Source organism: Schistocerca americana, chromosome 3, assembly GCF_021461395.2.
Source record: "Schistocerca americana isolate TAMUIC-IGC-003095 chromosome 3, iqSchAmer2.1, whole genome shotgun sequence".
Taxonomy (NCBI): domain Eukaryota; kingdom Metazoa; phylum Arthropoda; class Insecta; order Orthoptera; family Acrididae; genus Schistocerca; species Schistocerca americana.
In genome coordinates this window covers 764,209,186-764,232,220 of record NC_060121.1, presented here as the reverse complement: position 1 = coordinate 764,232,220, position 23,035 = coordinate 764,209,186, and positions in this window count along the sequence as shown.

Below are 23,035 nucleotides of genomic sequence, written 5' to 3'. Positions count from 1 at the left end.
GATTGGAACACGGCTCTGATCCATACCCTTCACAAAAACGGTGATGTTACTGACTTGAACAACTACCGTGGAATTTCTCTTGTCCCGGTAACATACAAGATTCTCTCCTAGGCATTACTAACAAGGGCAGAAGATCAATTGGGTAGTCAACTGGGAGAATATCAGGAAGGCTTCAGGAAAACCAGATCCTGCGCTGAACAGATCCTCAACCTTAAAACGGTACTGGCATACTCCAAGATGAGAAACCGCAAAGTTATAGGCGCTTCAGTCTGGAACCGCGCGACCGCTACCGTCGCAGGTTCGAGTCTTGCCCCAGGCACGGATGTGTGTCGTGTCCTTAGGTTAGTTAGGCTTAAGTAGTTCGAAGTTCTAGTGGACTTATGACCTCAGATGTTAAGTCCCATAGTGCTCAGATCCATTTGAACCATTTTTGAAACAGCACAGTGGTTGTCACCTTTGTTGATTTCAACTCGGTTCATAGAGAGACGCTTAACAAAATAGTCCAGGAATTAGGACTTGACAACAAAACCCGCATATTCATTCTAGAAACCTTGACAAACATCCATTAGATGGACAAATTTAGAGGGGAGATCTCAAAAAACTTCGAGATAAAAACTGGAGTGAGACAAGGGGATGGACTCTCTCGTATTCACTTCAACCGTGTCCTCGAAAAGGTTGTGAGAGAAACACAAAAAACTGACCAGTTTGGGTGTCCAGAGTGGTGTCTACCTGGCCGTAAGAATGAAGTACTGATTGTAGATTGCCTAACCCTTGCAGACATTGCGCTGATTGCTGATTCTATTGAAATGGCAACAATGCAGGTAAACTGCCTCAGAAAATAGGCAGCCAAAGTGGGTCTTCAAGTGTCGCTGGAGAAAACAGGGTTCTTCACCAACATCAAAGAAGCTAACAAAGAGATACTACCAGACCAGGGAAAAATCGAAAGGACTGAGAAATTTAAGTATCTTGGCGAATGGATTGAATCCAATTTATCAGAAGAAAACGCCATTATTCATGAGAGTCAACAAGTTGGAACTAGCCTATCGACTGACTATGAATACCCACAACAAGAAACGCCTGTCACGCAACCTGAAATTGAAGCACTACACTTCTGTCATACAACCAGAAGCCTTGTATGCCATCGAATGTCTTTCTATCAACCGGAGAGGTCTGACGGAGAAATTGGAAGTCATAGAGAGGAGAATCCTCAGGAAGATCCTAGGCCTGGTAGAAGAAGCTGGGGAATTCAGAAGGCGGCATAACTCGGAGCTCTACAAACATATCGCGAGGCTCTCTGACTGTGAAAGAAAAAGAAGGGTAGCTTTCTATAGCCATGTTGCGAGATTTCCTCTAAACAGATTGACCAACCGTCTGTTCACATTCTGGCAAAACAAGAAGGTTAGCACCACTTGGCTGACAGAAACGAAGAAGCACATCAAAGAACTGAGAATAACTGATCTCCAGAACAGACTCTGTGAGCCCCCCCCCCCCCCCCCCCCTAGGATTTCAGGAAAAGCCCCGAAGAAAAGGTACCCAGTGGACAGAGGAAAGGAAGGAGCTAAGCTACACCGACAGAGGATGCGACACTACTGGGCAAAGATCGAAGCGCAACAGTTGAACAAGCGTGGTCCGAAGTACTCCCATTCGAAACAAGAAGAAGAAAATATTACGTAAGTGGCCGTATGGGTTGATTAATTGAAATAGAAGCTTCATATATTTTAAACCGTCAAGAGGCCGAGCCCTAAGTGAGTGATATAGAATTCAACTCCATATATATACCCGTTCCTGAGTAAAAGGGTTTTTAATAGTCGGACTGACAGACAGACAGACGGATGGACAATAAAGTGACCCTATAAAGGTCAGTTTTTATTGACTGATGTACGGGACGCTTAAAAAGGAGATAAAAGCCTATGCAGCGACTGCGGAGGAATAAGTTTACTGGACTCAGCATGCGAGGTATATGCTAAGATTTTAAACACAAGACTTAAGAACATGACAAAATTATTGTTGCATGGGGAACAAATGGGTTTTAGGAAGGAACGGTCTACGATAGATGCAGTTTTTATTTTACAGTAGGTAATATAGAAACGCAGAGAATATAATAAATAAACATACATTTCTTTTATCTATTAAAAGAAATCTCTGTTGATAATGTTGATAGAGAAAATCTTTGGGAGATGAAGAAGAACCATAGATTTCCGAAACATCTAATAAACGTGATAAAAAGTTTGTATTAGAGCATGACCATCACTCTAGATCTCAACGGAAAAATGACTAACGAGATACAAACCAATAAACGGGCGGACAAGGCTGCCATATCTCACCATTTTTGTCTGACATTAACTTAGATGAAAGAATGCATACATGCAATACTGAATTTCAGGACGGTATACACATAGACAGGAGGACTCTTTTAAATAACTTTCTGTTTGCTGACGATTCAGTGATCCTAGTAGGTAAAGAAGAGGAACTTCAGAAAGAATTTATTTGCTGAAACAGTCAAGTGCCAAAACTAACGTTGATCTCAACAGAAAAATTTTAGACGATAGCCTCTGCGGGGACAAACACATTAGAACCAAAACAGTGGTAGGTCAAGCTACCAAGGATGCGAGGTGGCATACGGCTACATTGAAGACAAATTAAGCATAGTAAATACAGCCGGGTATGTGGAACAACTAAAGGAAACCTTAAAAACAAACATTATGAAAGATACTCAAATTAAATTCTAGAAAACAATTGCAGTCCCTATAGAAGAGAGACCTGCGTGATTAGCGAAAAGCAAGAAAACCGTATTCAAGCACAAGAAACGAAATTACTGAGACAAGTTAAAGCTTGCACAATAGAAGACAGAGAAAGGAGTGAAGGTATTTGAGAAGGAATAAAACTGTTTAGTGTAAATGATAAAATTCTGAATTATGGGAGAAAGTGGAGCTAATACTTAGAAAGAATGGAAAGTGGGAGACTCACCTTAATGGCTAGAAAATACAAGTGGCAAGGAAGAAGATATAGAGGAAGGCTAACGGCAACAGTAGGCAAGTTCGTTAATATGTGAAGAGATGAAGAGGATCGAAACTGATATGTGCACAATATTAGGCTGAAATCGTTCCAGGGGTTTAGGGCGAACTGTTTACCCGTGGCTTAGCCCGCGTACAAATATGTCAAAAATATTTTACTTATATTTAACATATTTTACGCGTACTTGCACACGTATTTCACCCTTATCTCCAGCGAATTTCGCCCTGCAGTTTCATTTTCACGCAGATAATTGTTTATAAAGCACTATTTTCTAACTGTGTGCTGTGCAGTGACATAATTTTGTAGGTACATCCCGCGGTATACGTGGATACGGTCTGTGAAATGTGATGTGAATAGAGTTAGTGCTGAAGAAGTAATAAACTTAAAAAAAAGCTTCAAATGGCTCTGAGCACTATGGGACTTAACTTCTGAGGTCATCAGTACCCTAGAACTTAGAACTACTTAAACCTAACTAACCTAAGGACATCACATACATCTATGCTCGAGGCAGGATTCGAACCTGCGACCATAGCGGTTTTGCGGTTCCAGAATTTAGCACCTAGAACCGCTCGGCCACCCCGGGCGGCAATAAACTTAAAAGTTTTGCATGATGCGGCAGGTTTTTCACACATCTCAGTGTTCATGATTTAACATTTCCTGAACTATACGACGTCACAATGACGTAATTTTGCTGGTACATTCAGTAATATATGTGATTGCTGTCTGCAAAGTGTCTTGCGAAAACAGGTGGTATTAAAGAAGTGATAAATTAAAACGCCATTCTTTGAGCGGCAGTTTTATTGTATGAAAAATGAAATGTGGTAAAGTAAAAACATTTATACTTTCATCATATTGCGGTGGTTGTCGGCGAGAATAAGTTTCGTAACAGCTTGAAATTATTTGTAAAGTTTGTTGGAAGTCAGTAAACGCTCTCATTCTCAAATACTGGATGACTAAAGTATTTGCGCATGGGGGCTACACTGCTTTTTCACCCCCCCCCCCCCCACCCCCGGCCCCTTTGATAGTTTGGTGACTCTTAAGCCTAGAGCGATTATTTACAGACAGTAAGTAATGTATGCATTAAGTTCGTGTGAAATCGATACAATAGTTTGCAAGGAGATACGGAACATATATACATGTGTATATATGAACACCCGTTTTACAATAGAATAAATGTTTATGGATTCTTAATGTAGCGTGTGGTGCAGTTATAATTCTTTACCTACCATCGGACCTCAGAGGCCAGTCAGTGATGTTTAATATCTTCTCTATTGGTAACTATACATTTCATTTTAATGAAATTTTATGACTTTTCTTAATTTCTCAATTCTTCATAATTTTGGAAAAAATATAAAAATTTACTTATGTTTCTGTGTTACGGTGTTGGTGCATGTCTTCTCCCGTACTGGTCTCGCAGGCCCGTACGGTTAGAAGCAATTTTTCAACAATCATATTTCTGTCCACGCAGCATCTATTGCGTCATTTGCCGTTTTTGACTGGCGCTGTTATTCTTTTTTCTGGTGTATTATTGCATAACAGTTGTCATTTCTACAAACTGTAAATGTTACGTGACTATCAGATGAGGAGATAAGGGAATTGCTGCTCTGAAAGCCTACCTAGTGAATGTGAATCTTCCAGTGATGATAGGGAAGAATCCCTTTACGAAAATGGAGAACAAAAATTTACTGCAAAATTCAGTTGTGTGTGACTTATTGTTCTCTCTTAATGGGAATAATATTTGGGTTACAGCTCCTCCAGCTGAAATTTCTGGTACACGGAGCAAAAAGGATGTATTGAAATAAGACCAGGGACGTGCAGGTTATTCGATTAGGAACTATGATAATGAAGAATCTTGTTTTAGTTTTTCTTTCGTGTACTCCTCATTCACAAAGGGTGTACGTGGACCAACAAGGGAGATCGAATCATTTATTAGGGTTGGATATAAATATGCATGAAATGAAAAAGTTCCTTTGTGTTTGATCCTGACTGGAATTTACAAATCAAGAAATGAAGATATCAGTCAGCTTTCGAGTGCTGAGAATGGGTGACCACTGTTCAATGAAATTATGTATCGCAGTCGCTTCCATGCTATTCTGAGGGTGTGGCGCTTTGACAACGCAGCAGCCCGACATGAACACAGGTCAAGTGACAAATTGGAACCAATGAGAGAAATTTTTGATTGGTTGTTTAGTGGAAGAGACCAAACAGCGAGGATTAGGGAAGAATGGTGAAGGAAGTCGGCCGCGTCCTTTCAAAGCAACCATCCCGGCATTTGCCTGTAGTGATTTAGGGAAATCACGGAAAACCTAAATCAGGATGGCCGGACGCGGGATTGAACCGTCGTCCTTCGGAATGCGAGTCCAGTGTGCTAACCACTGCGCCACCTCACTCGGTAGAAGTTTTTGAGAAGTCGGAAATTACCCTTAGGGATGCTTACATTCGAGGACAGTGCATGACTGTGGAGGAACAGCTGGTCAGACGTCCATTTCAACGCTATATCCCATCAAAATCTCATAGATACGGAATAAAAGTCTGAGTAATTTACGGCAGTGCAACAAGCTACTGCCGGAAGATAAAAGTATATTTGGGGAAAGAGAAGGAGACCAGAGCTGTGCGTCTTGGAGAGAATGTTATGAAAACTCTGGTGATTGAATTTGAAAAGTCTGAACGTAATATCACTTGTGACAATTTCTTACATCTCTCGATTTAGATCATTATCTGTTGTCAAAAGATGTGGCACCAGTCGGTATCACCCGAAAAAACGAAGGTGATCTGCCTGTCGATTTTATTGCACCTAAAGAACTGGAAGTGTACTTTGCAGGTTTTCAACCAGATGTGGCGATAGAGCCCCTCACGTTCCTAAGAAACACGAAGTAGTTATCGCCCTTAGCTATCTTCATGACCAATCAACTGTGTTACCGTGGGTAAAGGAGCCGGAAGTTGTAATAACATACAATCCCACAAAGGGTTGCGTTGTCATCATTTACTAGAAGATGCGATGCCATAGTGTGTAGAGAAAACAAGGCGATGACCATGGTGGTTTGTAACGAATGCATATGTAATTTAGATGATGCTGGCTACTGAAATAATTAGACATCTAACTTTCATCATCAATTTGGGAAAGCAACTATTAGGGGTAAAGAAGTCAATGAATTCATTAGTAGCACCGAATTCAGGAAGGGCAGTGGAACCACAAGCTAAGAATAGGAGAAGGTGTGCACTGCGTCGATAAGAAAGCTAGAGTTTATGTGATCGCTCTAAGCTTGTTGATACCAGTGCCTACCAATTTTAATTGTATATTGCAGCACTGAGGATGGTCACTAAGTGACCGAAAATCGATTTTGCGGATAATAAAAAAAAATACACCCAAAGCTGTTTCTCCTTCCAATTATATCCATTATCTGGTCGTGGTGCACAGAACACTCCATGGAGTCGCCAATCAAGCTAGTAAAAGTTAAATTACAAGTTACAGTTGGACCAAACCTGTATGCTCGGAATATTCTGCTATTGTCTGTAGACACTGTGCAAATTCAATAAGAATAAAATCCATCAGTAAAAGAATAACAGTTGTGGTTTTTTAAAATTTAAACATTAAATATATATCATTTTAAAAATATTTATAGGTAAAAAGTCGTTCACATCATAGGCAGTCAAAATAATGTCAGTTTAATCAACATGGTCCTAAGATGTCCAACTGGCAGGCACTGCTATATACAACTTTTATAGTAAGCGGAGAGTTAAGCAGTAACTATCAGGCGCCAACGGCCGAGAGGGATGGTCTCATCCGTTTATTACACGGGCCTTTCGGTGTTTGGCCCAGCTCTCTGTAATGAAAGCTGAAGTAACGCTCGTTTTCGAGTTAACTTGGAGTAATCGCTAAGAAGAAATTGCACTCGTTGCACCGTGCACTCCATGAACCTGTTAGGTTCTTGCACGTACAGCAGTTGACCACAGTGAGTTACAAAGGCTCCGAGACTGATTTTATTCCCGGGTTGTAAGCTACGTCAGCGCGGCCACTAAGGTGGCAACTGGAACTAACAACTGTGAAGAACAGCTGTGCATTCTACCAGTCACTTGTGAGCAGGCAGCGCTAAGAAGTGGACGTGCGGTCGTAGTGTGTCAGCGTTATTGTACACAAATCACGATGCTGCAACGTCTCTAAAAAATTTGTGCCAGACATTCTCTAGAATGCTTTGAAGGAGAGAAAAGTGTGTAAAAAGTTTGTGCCGCAAACTTCGACTCCCGAATAAAAACAACTACGTCTGCAGCGACGCGATTTAAATGCAAAGTGCGAACAATTCCCATATGAAAAAAAATCATCAACGGTGATGACGAAACTCTGCGTTGTCATTAAGAACCTCCCACAAAACGACGAAGTACTGAACTTCACATGAAGGGTGAACGGTTTAAAGTCAGAACTAACATTAATGGCTATGTGTCGCACGATTTGAACAGTACCAAAAAGAAGGATTTTTGTTATTAGTGAATGGACGGTCTCTGTCGGATACTCAAGTGGGAGAGTGGAATTAAAAACACCATCTTAACTTTTCTCTATTTTTATCAGTCTACTCTTGAAGCTTTTTGGATTGTCGTGGAATACTGATATGCTTACCTGTAATGCGTGCAGCATTAAAATTAAGTAACGTTGTACTACACCGTTCCAAGGTGTCATGGTAATGTAACCCTTTTTAGTATTTTTCCTCGTTGTTAATAAATATAGTCACACAATAGTATGATGTGATATTGTCTTTATGAGATGAAAAGGGCTTCAGCACGTTACGAATTTTCGTGTATCAATAAACATGTGTGAACACACCAGACTATTCCTGATAACTGGCAATATAACACTAGAACACAAAAATTCAGTAATGGTGACCTAAAGTTACAGCAAAAATTCTGATTTCAAATGAAAGCCCTTTGGTAGTCGTTTATTAGCAAAACTTTATTTTTCAGAGTTTTGCTTCAGAGCCATACCGCTGCTGCCAATGATTCTCTTTCGATTCCAACAACAAAGCAAACTCTGCATAGCTGTTCCGGGTGTGCGACGCTAATTAGCTCAGAATAAATATAACATTTCAGAAAATGTTTCTTTTTTCTTTTATCCAGGTAATGGGGGATAGATTCAGTCCAAATACTGCTTGGTCTTCAAAGACTGACTTTTTATTTATTAATAACATATCGAGAGATCAACAAAAAGGTCAGCCTGTTACTTTCTGCTTTCGATTAATCACTGGAATAAAATGCAGAAAATCTTCTACTCTGTACCACCGTTTTTATCGTACGAAACTAAATCAAATCTATGCCGCTTCAGGCGTGATCTAGATAAGCTGGCATTACTATTCCACAAGGGATATTTACAAAATCAGCATATTAGTACAGTAGGTAAGTGACTCCGATAGTTCTAAGTGGTATACAAAGTTTCCTGCTGCAGTAATGGAAAGGCTGCAAATTCTTTTGAGTAACTTTTGGTCTTTGATTGCTCCTAACGTGCCACACACTTCTCTTTCTCTTTCGTGATTGTGTTTAGAAAATGTAAATTCCTTTTCGCGACATAAACGTGTCCCCCATCAGTATTGAATGGTTTGGTTACTTAAAAAGCTAGTAAAGGATTCGGTTACTTCGTATTGCAGGCAAGAGAAAGATTTTTTTGTATTGTTGAAGAACTCAGTCTTAAGTTCCATCATATCTCCACCAATCATGATAATGTTTGAATATCAGCTAGATTAATTTCACTTAGCTGTTACAGATCTGCAGACACATTTACAGACACACAAAGTTTTCCAGCGACTTACATCAGTGAGATAAAGAGTATTCATCGTTACGCTCGAAGATTTGGTTGCGCTACCAGTTGGCAAAATTCTTGAACGCCAAGTTAGGTTTTCGTTTTAGTTTCTTAGCATGGTACAGTATTTGCTCGTTTATGGTATGGAATGAGTAATATATCAGAAAAACGATGCGATATCGGAAGCGTGGTGTCCTGCTCAAATTTCAGTAACACATAGCATGGTGGGAACAGTGCGCTATTTCAGATATTTTCATAAGAGTACCTTAATGCGACTAATTCAGACTTCATTGTCTGCTCAGAAGTTACAAGCATTTTTGCTGAGACCAGAAACCGTCATCAGTAACACTTAGAATTCGATATTTATAAGTTTTCGCGAGAACCTGTTGCTCCAGTTTTTTTGTCATTCGCATAAAACTACAAATAACAATTATTAAATAAGATAATATATTCTAGACGTTTACGAAGAACGGCTGTTTGATAATGATACAGCAGGACTCGGTCCTGTCACCTGTTTAATCATCGGATGTGTGTAACGTTAGACAGGTGCAAAAACGATTTATTCTGGACCATTTCCCCACATAATGGGTTTTGACTTCATAGAGCCAAAGTTCTGTGTTCTGTGTTCGATGATATTAACGACTCCCTTATGAGAGAAGTGCTATTTTAATGGAACGAGAATTTTACAAGGTTGGTGGACAGGCTCTTGTCTCCGGTGGCGTTAGATGGGCGAAATTACCTGTGAAAGTAATTTGCTAAGCGTTCCTAATATCTGCAGCTTTGAAACTGCTACCCGTTGTCAAGATCAATCAATCGTCTCTCGTTTTTCCAACATTTCAGCAAAGTGTACTGCAGCTCAGTGTATAAAGACGGTGTTCCTCAATTAAGACATATCTGTTCAGTATCAATGCATCTCCGTTGCATTGTCTTACTGTGAGTAGTGTGCAGCCAAGCCCACATAAAATGCAAAGCCTGTGCTCCATTTCTAACCTTCGAACTGTCGTTCCTGCTCTTCTTCTTCATTTATAATATGATAGTGGAATTTAAATCTAAAAACCGTTCCAGGTATGCCCTTTGACGTAACCGATGTACTTTGCTATAATATAAAAAGTCACCGTACACTTCGTACAGTTCCATCAAAAATTGTTACAACCCTCAGTGGAATAACGCTTGCGACTACTGAAAACTTACTGATGGTACCAAAAATTTCATCGAATGCTTCATGTCTGCTAATTTAGTACAAAGAGCTTCTTGATGCGCAGAACAATGAATCCCGTCTGTTGACACCTGTAATGTCTTGCGTTTTCCTCGTCAACTAAATGGCTCTGAGCACTATAGGACTTAACATCTGAGGTCATCAGTCCCCTAGAACTTAGAACTACTTAAAGCTAACCAACCTAAGGACATCACACACATCCATGCCCGAGGCAGGATTCTAACCTGCGACCGTAGCGGTCGCGCGGTTCCAGACTGAATCGCCTAGAACCGCTCGGCCATACCGGCCGACGTCGACTAAATCTTTAAATTGTTTCTGCATGGCGTTGAAATGTCGTTTCGTAGCAAATTCATGGCACTCTTCAATTATGCAACTGTATACAGCATAACAGGTATCGGGAATTCTTATCGATCTCTTTTGTCATTAGCATTCATTTATAAAGGCTTATAGGATAGATCGTTAGATTGGCTGTTTCAGTGCATGTAGCTACTGGACATGTGAACTACTTTTTCATCAAGAACTAGCGAACTGTAAACAGCCCTGACACGAAGTGTTGTGGATTGGCAAGACAGCCAACCCACTATGAGAGGAAGCCGAAAGGCACGCGTTTTAGCACACGCAGGCTAGCGTGAGGTCTGGAACAGGTCAAGGAAATGAGACTAACAAAAAACGTACGCAGCTGCTGGAATACTTAACTTTAATCCATAATTGGTGAACATCGCTCTTGATGGTACATGTTTTACAGCATCAATAGTAACTGGTAATGGCGCCTTGCTAGGTCATAGCAAATGACGTAGCTGAAGGCTATGCTAACTATCGTCTCGGCAAATGAGAGCGTAATTTGTCAGTGAACCATCGCTAGCAAAGTCGGCTGTACAACTGGGGCGAGTGCTAGGAAGTCTCTCTAGACCTGCCGTGTGTCGGCGCTCGGTCTGCAATTACTGATAGTGGCGACACGCGGGTCCGACGTATACTAACGGACCGCGGCCGATTTAAAGACTACCACCTAGCAAGTGTGGTGTCTGGCGGTGACACCACATTCCTCCCCCACAAATCGGCGAACGGGCGTGGCATAAGGGTTCCGTCCGCCGTGGGGAGGGCCCCATGTTGACGTATGCGACGAGGTGGGGGGCCTAACAACAGGCGAGGCTGTGCCACCCGCACCCTGCCATTCGGACCGAGGGGAGCTAGGAAACGCCTGAAATCCTGCTCCAGGGTGCACGCCAACGTGTGGTGTATGCGCCCGTATAGAGACAGGAGGGGCCGAAGGGTCGTTCTCCATCGGGCCGGGGCACCCGACGGGCGAAGACGACATATGGTCCGGAGCGGGCAAGAGTTCCAAGTCGGAGGACAACTGGTCACGGGAAGCGATCGGCGGCGCGTGACCCAGGGAGGCACCCGGCGGTTGCAGAGACGCGTCCACTGCGGGCGTCGCCGGCGGGAGAACAGGCGGCGGCGGCGGCGGCGGCGGCACGTCGCCATGGGGCAAAATGTAAGGCAGCGTCGGTAACACCTGGGGCTGAGGCGAGCCAGTAGATGGGTCCCCAGGGCGCTGACCGGGCGGCACCGTCGCTGAAAGCAGACGGGGAGAGGCAGACCCCGTGCGACGACAGAGGCGCAGCTGATTGAGATGCCGACGCACCTCACCAGAGGCCCCCAAAACCAGATACATGGCGCGGCCGAGGCAGCGAAGAATGTGCCCTGCGAGCCAACGCCGTGAACGTCGCCTGGAACAAAATCAGGTGTCTGCCGCTGCACAGGAACCTGATGCGGCGGATGAAGCAAAGACATCAAGGTGCGATGAGGGCGACCGTGCAGCAACTCAGCCGGCGAGCGACCATCTCGTGGCTGAGAGGGATACGAGGACAAAAATGGCAATAACGCGTACTCCCGAGATTGAGACGCTTTCAACTTCAACATCTGTGACTTGAACGTCCTGACCAAACGTTCAGCGGCACCGTTTGACTGTGGCGAAAACGGCGCTGACGTCAGATGTTGAATACCATTGGCCTTGCAGAATGACTCAAATTCTGCGGACATGAATTGTGGGCCATTGTCGGAAACAATAGTCTGTGGAAGACCTTCAATACAAAAGATAGCGGATAACGCTTGGATGGTGGCAGATGACGTCGTGGAAGACATCCTGACAACAAAAGGAAAATTACTGAATGAATCTACCACAACCAACCATCGAGCATTCCAGAACGGACCAGCAAAATCGATGTGTAAGCGTTGCCAAGGGGAAGTGGCTGTTGGCCATGCAAAGAATTTCCGCGGCGGTGCGGAATGTTGTTCGGCACACGCCATGCAAGAAGAGCACATATTCGTAATCGCAGCATCGATTCCGAACGAAGTACAGTGCTGACGAGCAAGTTGTTTCGTTCGCACTATACCCCAATGTCCTTGGTGGAGAAGCCATAAGACAGAGGACTGTAACGAACGTGGGACCACGACCCTGGACTGATAATTATCAGAACGCAACAGCAAAACACCACGTCGTACAAAAAGTCTCTCCTTGTGAGCAAAAAATCGGCGAACCAACGGATCCCCGATCCGTGACTTTGACAGGGGCCATTGAGTAGCAACGAAACGCAGAACAGTAGCCAGGACAGGGTCGGCAGCTGTCGCTGTAGCTACACGACGAAAATCAATCGGAAACGAGTCGACCACGTCATCGGTTTCCGAATCAATGAACATGCAAGCAATTTCGGAGGAATCGAACACTCTACCCTCAGCAACAGGCAAACGGAACAACGCATCGGCGTTTCCGTGCTTAGCTGTGGACCGATACAAGATATCGTAGCGGTACTGCGAGAGGAAAATAGACCACCGAATGAATTTCTGCGCTGTACGTGGAGGTACAGGCTTGGTCGGATGAAAAAGCGATGTCAAAGGTTTGTGGTCGGTGATGATGGTAAAGTGACGACCATACAAGAAATCATGAAACTTTGAAACACCAAATAAGAGAGGCAATGCTTCTTTCTCGATCTGTGAATAATGTCTTTGCGCAGACGAGAGCAATCTGGACGCAAAGGCAATAGGGCGATCGTGCGAACCATCTTTGTGCGCAAGCACAGCACCGATCCCGAAATCCGATGCATCCACCATCAACAAAAGGGGCTTCCGGGGATCGAATGGCGTAAGGCAAGTAAGCCGCGTTCGCATTCCGTCGTCCAGACGAACAGAACACCTTTACGGCGTAAGCGATGAAGCGGAGCTGAAATGGAAGAGGCGTGTGGGATATATTTGTTATAGTAATTTATTTTTGCCAGCCCACTCTGTAGCTGCTTCAAAGTCTGCGGCGAAGGCAAGTCTTGTATCACACGGAGGTGCTCTGGACTGGGATGTATGCCTTGGGCATTGAGTACATGTCCCAGATAGGGTAAGTCACGAGCAAATAACACACATTTATCCTTCCACAAGCGAAGACCATTTTGTCGCAAGACCTGAAATAATTTTCTGAGATTGGCTAAATGTTCTTCCTCCGTCTTTCCGGAGATCACAATATCGTCCAGATAGTTTGCTGCAGTAGGGACCGACGCGCAAACAGTTTGCAGATATTGCTGAAACAATGCAGGGGCGAATGCACACCCGAATGGCAGTCGTTTGAATCGATACAAACCAAGATGCGTGTTAACCACCAAAACGCGCTGGGATTCTTCGTCCACCGGTATTTGCAAGTACGCATCTGCTAGGTCCAACTTCGAAAAATATTAACCCGGGCACAGTTTGTCAAAAAGATCTTCCGGGCGGGGTAAAGGAAAAGTTGCAATCACTAGTTGTGGATTCACTGTTGCCTTGAAGTCCACACAAAGTCTCAATTTTCCAGAAGGTTTTGGCAAAATTACTAAGGGTGATGCCCAGAGAGAAGCCTGCACACGTTCAATTACACCTTGTGATTCCAAATCGTGTAATGTTCGTGTGACCTCATCACGCAATGCGTGGGGAACATTGCGCACTCTGAAAAATTTCGGTTGCGCGTTTACTTTCAGTTCCAAATGCGCTTTATAGTTCTTAGCGCAACCAAGGCCCGGCGCAAAAATGTCTACAAACTCTTCACATAGACGAGAAACACTGTCTGAAGGCACAGTCTGGTTCACTGATAGGGCCTGATTGACTATAGACAAGTCAAACAACTGAAACAAATCGAAACCAAACAAGTTCACTGCAGAAGAAGAATGAAGGACATACAATGACACAAGTTTTGTTTGTCCCTTGTATGTTGCAAGAAGGCTGCACTGTCCTAACACAGGGATATACTGACGGGAATAGCTACTTAGCTTAATATTTGCGGCACGCAACAGAGGTGTGCCCAGCTATGTTTACGTGTCTTGATTGAACAGTGAAAGTGCAGCTCCGGTATCGAGCTGGAATGGTATCACTTTGCCGTTAATGTCCAAGTCCACAAAAAGTTTATTGTCCTGTTGACGACAAGAGCGACTGTCTCGTGCATCATGAAGTGACACTGGTACAAAATCACTTGCGACTTGACGGGAGTGCCGGCGATGTCGACGCACACTTTTTGTGGGACGAACACAGTCACTGTTAGAGAGAGTGGCACTGGGCGGAGTGGAATGAACGACATGAATTTCCATGGGCGAAGTTTCACGAGCCTGAGTATCCTTGGTTCGATTTCGGCGCAAAGCAAAGGGCCTGGAATGGTTGTGTGTGTCCGATCTGAGCTTTTTCTGGCAAACACTCTGAACATGTCCTTTTTTATTACAGAAAAAGCAAATAGCCTGGCGTGATGGGCAATTGCCACGCGATGGTCTAGTAGCACACCGTGGGCATGATTTCACTGCATTTGCTTGCCGGCACGGGACACGTGGCTGAGAGCCATGCGGCTTTGGCGCGGCCGGGCGCAAGGACTGTTTACTGTTCCGTGCAGCTCGCCCGGCGGGTCAGTTAACCTGACACATGGGTGGCGAAGTTTCATATGATTCCTGAGCAAAGTCAAGTGTGTCCTGCCGATCCAATATATCCATCACTTGTTGAAGGGAGGGATTGACTAGTTTCAAAATTTGTTCCCGTATACGAACATCAGAAACGTTCTGTGCAATTGCATCACGTACCATAGTATCGGAATAAGGGAGACCACATTGACACTCAAAAGCACCATCCATAGAAAGGCCTTGCAAGGTTGCAACCCACTCCCGATTAGTCTGACCTGCCGTACGTTTTGTACGAAAGAAGGTATACCTTTTCGCAACTACATTGACTGATTCTTTGAAATATGCATCTAACACAGACAAAATTTCTTCGTAGGACAAAGTTGCTACGTCACGTCGGGGAAATAATTTGACTATCACACGGTACGTGGTCACTCCGACGGAAGATAACAAGAAAGGATGCCGCTCGTTACCTTGAATTCTGTAGGCGGCGAGATGGAATCGAAATTGGCGTGACCACTCCGTCCAGCTTTCCTGTGCAGCATCAAAAGGACGAAAAGTTGGTGCAACTGCGTGTGGTGGCTGCGTGAGCGGTGGAGCGGCGGCTGCCGCATCGTTTTGCATTGCAAGTTGACCCTGGACGAGCTATCCAAGGGCATCCAGCAAGGCCTGCGTCTGCTGGTTCTGTAAGCGATAAAATTCGGACAGTACATCTGGAGATTGTGGCGAAGCCATTACACAAGTAAATCATGGCAGTATAGTTACGAACGCAAATTGGCCTCGTCGCCAAAATGTTGTGGATTGGCAAGACAGCCAACCCACTATGAGAGGAAGCCGAAAGGCACGCGTTTTAGCTCACGCAGGCTGGCGTGAGGTCTGGAACAGGTCTAGGAAATGAGACTAACAAAAAACGTACGTAGCTGCTGGAATACTTAACTTTAATCCATAATTGGTGAACATCAGTCTGACGGTACATGCATCACAAGATAAATAGCAAATGATAATGGCGCCTTGCTAGGTCGTAGCAAATGACGTAGCTGAAGGCTATGCTAACTATCGTCTCGGCAAATGAGAGCGTAATTTGTCAGTGAACCATCGCTAGCAAAGTCGGCTGTACAACTGGGGCGAGTCCTAGGAAGTGTCTCTAGACAAGACCTGCCGTGTGGCGGCGCTCGGTCTGCAATCACTGATACTGGCGACACGCGGGTCCGACGTATACTAACGGACCACGGCCGATTTAAAGACTACCACCTAGCAAGTGTGGTGTCTGGCGGTGACACCACACAAAGACTCTGCCAAACTGAAGAAAGTTGTGCCGACCGAAAAATTCAGCACTGTAGCGCTAAATGAAATGTCGCGGTTTTCAGAGTGCTTCCGAAAAGTGCCAAGAAGAGCCGAGACAGGCCGAGCCTCGGCCCGCACATCGGGCTTGTGGCGTTGGAAATCCGTGGCCGAACCTGTACGAGTGGGAATAGCGGTACACGCCGCAACAACAGCTCTACTTGGGGCCACGTAAGCTGACCATTGGCGGCATCGAGAGTTATCCTCTACCTGCAAAAGCCGCCACAGGGAAGCAAAACATTCCACAGAGGGGTCACGTGGTGGCGGCAGCAGAACTCACCTCTGACTGTGCTATGGTCATTGACGCATTTAATTAAACAGTTACTGTTTCCTACAATCAATGCACCCGTGGTCTAGGGGTAGCGTCTTTGATTCATAATCAAAACGTCTTCGATCCCGGGTTCGATCCCCGCCACTGCCTAAATTTTGATAAATAATCAGCATTGGCGGCCGAAGACTTCCGGCATAAGAAGTCAGCCTCATTCTGCCAACGGCCTTGTGAAAGAGGGTGGAGGAGCGGATAGAGGTTCAGGGCACTCTCTTGTCCTAGGGGTGGGAAATTGCCCCTAAAGGCGGAAGAATCAGCAATGATCAACGACATGAGGATGCAGAAGGCAATGGAAACCGCTGCATTAAAGACACGTAACGTGAATCCACAGGACATGTGGCCTGTATTTGAAGAAGTGTCATGATGATCTCTCCATTGGCAAAAGATTCCGGAATAGACCCCCATTCGGATCTGCGGGAGGGGACTGCCAAGGGGGAGGTTACCATGAGAAAAGATTGAATAATCAACGTAAGGATAACGGTTCTACGAGACGGGGCGTGGAATGTCAGAAGCTTGAACGTGGTAGGGAAAATAGAAAATCTGAAAAGGGAACTGCAAAGGCTCAATATAGTTATAGTAGGGGTCAGTGAAGTGAAGTGGAAGGAAGACAAGGATTTCTGGTCAGATGAGTATCGGGTCATATCAACAGCAGCAGAAAATGGTATAACAGGTGTAGGATTCGTTATGAATAGGAAGGTAGGGCAGAGGGTGTGTTACTGTGAACAGTTCAGTGACCAGGTTGTTCTAATCAGAATCGACAGCAGACCAACACCGACAACGAGAGTTCAGGTATACATGCCGACGTCGCAAGCTGAAGATGAACAAAAAAATGGTTCAAATGGCTCTGAGCACTATGGGACTCAACTGCTGTGGTCATCAGTCCCCTAGAACTTAGAAATAATTAAACCTAACTAACCTAAGGGCATCACACATATCCATGCCCGAGGCAGGATTCGAACCTGCGACCGTAGCAGCAGCGCGGCTCCGGACTGGAGGGCCTAGAACCGCACGACCACCGCAGCTGGCTGAAGATGAACAGATAGAGAAAGTGTATGAGGATATTGGAAGGGTAATGTAGTATGTCAAGAGTGACGAAAATCTAATAGTCATGGGCGACTGGAATGCAGTTGTAGGGGAAGGAGTAGAAGAAAAGGATACAGGAGAACATGGGCTAGGGACAAGGAACGAAAGGGGAGAAAGACTAATTGAGTTCTACAACAAGTTTCAGCTAATAATAGGGAATACCCTGTTCAAGAATCACAAGAGGAGGAGGAATACTTGGAAAAGGGCGGGAGATACGGGAAGATTTCAATTAGATTACATCATGGTCAGACAAGGATTCCGAAATCAGATACTGGATTGTAAGGCGTACCCAGGAGCAGATATAGACTCAGATCACAATATAGTAGTAATGAAGAGTAGGCTGAAGTTCAAGACATTAGTCAGGAAGAATCAATACGCAAAGAAGTGGGATACGGAAGTACTAAGGAATGACGAGATACGTTTGAAGTTCTCTAACGCTATAGATACAGCAATAAGGAATAGCGCAATAGGCAGTATAGTTGAAGCGGAATGGACATCTCTAAAAAGGGCCATCACAGAAGTTGGGAGGGAAACCTTGGTACAAAGAAGGTAGCTCCGAAGAAACCATGGGTAACAGAAGAAATACTTCAGCTGATTGATGAAAGGAGGAAGTACAAACATGTTCCGGGAAAATCAAGAATGCAGAAATACAAGTCGCTGAGGAATGAAATAAATAGGAAGTACTGGGAAGCTAAGACGAAATGGCTGCAGGAAAAATGTGAAGACATCGAAAAAGACATGATTGTCGGAAGAACAGACTCAGCATACAGGAAAGTCAAAACAACCTTTGGTGACATTAAAAGCAACGGTGGTAACATTAAGAGTGCAACGGGAATTCTACTGTTAAATGCAGAGGAGAGACCAGATAGGTGGAAAGAATACATTGAAAGCCTCTATGAGGGTGAAGATTTGTCTGATGTGATAGAAGAAGAAACAGGAGTCGATTTAGAAGAGATAGGGGATCCAGTATTAGAATCGGAATTTAAAAGAGACTTGGAGGACTTACGGTAAAATAAGACAAAAGGGATAGATAACATTCCATCAGAATTTCTAAAATCATTGGGGGAAGTCGCAACAACACGACTATTCACGTTGGTGTGTAGAATATATGAGTCTGGCGATATACCATCTGACTTTCGGAAAAGCATCATCAACACAATTCCGAAGACGGCAAGAGCTGACAAGTGCGAGAATTATCGCACAATCACCTTAACAGCACATGCATCGAAGCTGCTTACAAGAATAATATACAGAAGAATTGAAAAGAAAACTGAGAATGCGCTAGGTGACGATCAGTTTGGCTTTAGGAAAAGTAAAGGGACGAGAGAGGCAATTCTGACGTTACAGCAAATTATGAAAGCAAGGCTAAAGAAAAATCAAGACACTTTCATAGGATTTGTCGACCTGGATAAAGCGTTCGACAATATAAAATGGTACAAGCTGTTCGAGATTATGAAAAAAGTAGGGGTAAGCTATAGGGAGAGACGGGTCATATACAATACGAATATGTACAACAACCAACAGGGAATAATAAGAGTGGACGATCAAGAACGAAGTGCTCGTATTAAGAAGGGTGTAAGACAAGGCTGTAGCCTTTCGCCCCTACTCTTCAATCTGTACATCGAGGAAGCAATGATGGAAATAAAAGAAAGGTTCAGGAGTGGAATTAAAATACGAGGTGAAAGGATATCAATGATACGATTCGCTGATGACATTGCTATCCTGAGTGAAAGTGATGAAGAATTAAATGATCTGCTGAACGGAATGAACAGTCAAATGAGTATACAGTATGGTTTGAGAGTAAACCGGAGAAAGACGAAGGTAATGAGAAGTAGTAGAAATGAGAACAGCGAGAAACTTAACATCAGGATTGATGGTCACGAAGTCAAAGAAGTTAAGGAATTCTGCTACCTAGGCAGTAAAATAACCAATGACGGACGGGGCAAGGAGGACATCGAAAGCAGACTCGCTATGGCAAAAAAGGCATTTCTGGCCAAGAGAAGTCTACTAATATCAAATACCGGCCTTAATTTGAGGAAGAAATTTCTGAGGATGTACGTCTGGAGTACAGCATTGTATGGTAGTGAAACATGGACTGTGGGAAAACCGGAACAGAAGGGAATCGAAGCATTTGAGATGTGGTGCCATAGGCAAATGTTGAAAATTAGGTGGACTGATAAGGTAAGGAATGAGGAGGTTCTACTCAGAATCGGAGAGGAAAGGAAAGGAGTATGTGGAAAATACTGATAAGGAGAAGGGACAGGATGATAGGACATCTGCTAAGACATGAGGGAATGACTTCCATGGTACTAGATGGAGCTGTAGAGGGCAAGAACTGTAAAGGAAGACAGAGATTGGAATACGTCAAGCAAATAATTGAGGACGTAGGTTGCAAGTGTTACTCTGAGATGAAGAGGTTAGCACAGGAAAGGAATTCGTGGCGGGCCGCATCAAACCAGTCAGTAGACTGATGACCAAAAAAAAAAAAAAACGATCAATATTCACCTAATCTCTCGTTTAATATCTTTTGCCATGCTAAATGGTTTTCCATAAGCTGGTTGTGTACCAACTTTACACGTTTTATTATGGTTTTATATATGGCTATTATTGCTACATATCACTTTGTATCTTATGTTACACGGCTACACACGCAATTCAGCCGTATTATACCACTCTAATTAATAACCATCAGTATTCTATTTTAAATTATTCCATCCGCGACACTGGAGACATATGCTATCGCATTGCTAGCATCCTCTACCGGCTATAGGTCGTGATTTCAAAGTACATGACGTACCCAGCAAGCAGTTGTTCAAATGCTTGTATGAAAAAAGCTATCGACATTCATAATCTTATCAGAATACTCTTAATGGTATCTTACGCCTGTGAACAATGTTCCCTTATACAATTTTGTCACGTATAGACGTGGCTGGAGACCGTGGCTGTTGTACAAAATAAATTAATGATGGTGTACAGCAACCAGCCACAAATTGGTTTCAGGTTACTTAATTCAAAAAGTACCGTAACCAGTTTCGATTCTTTTTCTTTTCTTTTAAAATTCATCATCTATAGTTTTTTTGTGCTTTTATCGATGCATATTATGTATTCGTTTCCTGCGAGTTTCCCTAGGATAAACAATAATTTACAAATGTGTAACCAAAATGGTTACGCTACGTATTTGTGTTGGAATGTAACTTCCGTGAAATGTCCATCTATCCCATTTGTATCAGCAGTTTTCTTACATTGACAGCTTACTTACATTGAAAGCTTTTCATTACAAGAAAATTGCTAATACAAGTCGGCCAGATGGACATTTCACATTAGTTACATTACAACACAAATATGTAGCGCAACCGTTTTGGTTGCACTTTTCTAATATTTTTGAATCAAGTAACCTGAAACCAGTTTGTGGCTGGTGATGGATGGTGGTACACTATCATAATTTTATTTTACATAACAGCCACATGTTCCAGACATGTCTATATGTGGCAAATTTGAATTAAGATTACCTCGCAGGGTAATGAGAAATATCCATGCAGTAAAGGATCACAAAATTAATGTAATGAAATTGTATCATAACATCAAGTTCAACAAGGAATGTGTCTCTCTAAATGTAGGACCAAAATATAAGAAAGTCAAAGTCGATGGCAAGACTGAAGATGCCAGGTTTCCGAAACAAAAACGTGAAATTATTTTGCTAAAAACTGAGATAAAAATGCAATACAAGAGAGAGTAAACATAAACGATCTCATGTACAACTTACATCTGCAGATTGGAGATAGTCTCTCATCTTTACAGTTCTCACACATCCTCCAGTACATGTATAGTAATGTAAATCAAGAACTGCAAATAATCTCACATAAACATAAGAAGAAATTAGAAGCTTTAAAATCTATTAATAATTGCGACTGGGATAAAAATAAGGAATCAGGCCAACACAAATTCTTTGACCGGGAAGTTATCACCAGTGACATCCAATTCAGTGACCGTGAACTTTCTCAGTTAAATAAGGGTATGAAACATAATCTTACAACGAAACTCAACAGTCCTAATGCCAATCTCACAGTCTGTAAAAAACTTGCCTGTGACATAGCTAAACTAGATACATGCTGGAAAAATATAATAACATTTAAGTCAAATAAATCGATAATGAAACATCTAAAAACAAATAATATCCATAGAAACACAGAAGTAAAAGATTAGAAAAACGTCAACATCAAATTATCTGAAAGTAAAGCACTCATAGTGAAGGCTCATAAAGGAAGCTCTATTGACATATTACATGAAAAGCAATATATAGAGAAAACATTACAAGTTATCGATAGCAACAGCACTACTGTAATAAAGTCTGATCCCGCAAAGAAATTCCAAACAAAACTCCATAAGCTTCTAATAAACTAACATCTTATCGATCACACGTGAAATGCGCAGCAGGGTCATTCCATGCCAAGTGGTCTAAACCTTCCCACCATCATGTCTCCAATTTTCTTCAAATTTTATCTGTAGCACTAGTCAAGTGCTAAATTAAGTTTCTCAAGATTTCAAGCCTCTAGCTGCAATACTTGCTGATCTACACCCCCTTGTCTGAAGGGTAGTAAGTTCGCATGCGCGCGACATCAGACAAAATGCCATTTTTGGGGTCTCATAAAATTGAAACCAATTCATAAGAATGGTTAGTAAGATGAGACCCTGTACAGTTTTTTGTGCTGATTCAAACGAAATTAATTATAAGATTACTGATGCAAAATCCGGTCAAACAAGTCGACTCAAAGTGTACCCCTAATTCTGTCGTGACTTAATGCGACAAATTTTGACCAATATTCAGACTGCAATAATTTCCTTGCAGATAAAGATATGGACTTGAACTTTTTACCAAGTCTTATCTTTGTGCTGGACATAATACAGCTGGATTTCCAACTACCCAGGCTTTATAGTCGCCTTGCAAAATCTCTTCAAATTTGGCAGTGTCAGCGCAAATGGCTTTATTTACCAAAGTTCAAAGCCCATTACTACAAAATAGTCAGCCTGGATTTAATTGTGAATAGTATCATCTGAAAGAGAAACTCTTGCTCTACAAGATGGATATATTTTTCTTTTGCAACGCTTCCATTAAGTGCTTATTTACTCAGGTCAAAGTATCTTATATTTTGTGTGCGCAGTGCCCTGCGTTGGTCCATGATGGCTGAGCCATTACTGGTTATCACAATAAAACCAGCATCCCCATCGCCATAGGGGCCACGCCCGATAGCCATGCAGTAACAGCCACGGGTGGGTATCTTTACTGCAGGTTCCCAAGCCTGATTACAGGGTGTCTTTACCACAGGATCCCAAGCCTGATTGTGGGTTTCTTTATGCAGGTTCCCAAGCCTGTCTTCCTCAGT